Source organism: Triticum dicoccoides, chromosome 6A (genome assembly GCF_002162155.2).
Source record: "Triticum dicoccoides isolate Atlit2015 ecotype Zavitan chromosome 6A, WEW_v2.0, whole genome shotgun sequence".
NCBI classification, from domain to species: Eukaryota; Viridiplantae; Streptophyta; class Magnoliopsida; order Poales; family Poaceae; genus Triticum; species Triticum dicoccoides.
Window position 1 is genome coordinate 20,025,281 of NC_041390.1, and position 272 is coordinate 20,025,552.

Consider the following 272-nt stretch of genomic DNA (forward strand, 5'->3'; position numbering starts at 1 on the left):
GAACCGGTGCTAAAGGGAAACCACGTGGCACGAGCCAGCTTGGGGGGCAGGGAGCCCTTTAGTACCATTTAATTTTTCATTTAATTTAATTTTGTGTTTTCCATTTAATTCTTTTTCATTTGCTGGTATTTTACGATACTACATATTGTACACGTTATGCATATATATAAATAGAATTTCTAGTAGAACCGATCATAATATATATATACACACACACACAATTAGCTAGCTATCTACAATTTCTCCTAATTGGTGCCTTCGAAACCAGTGGC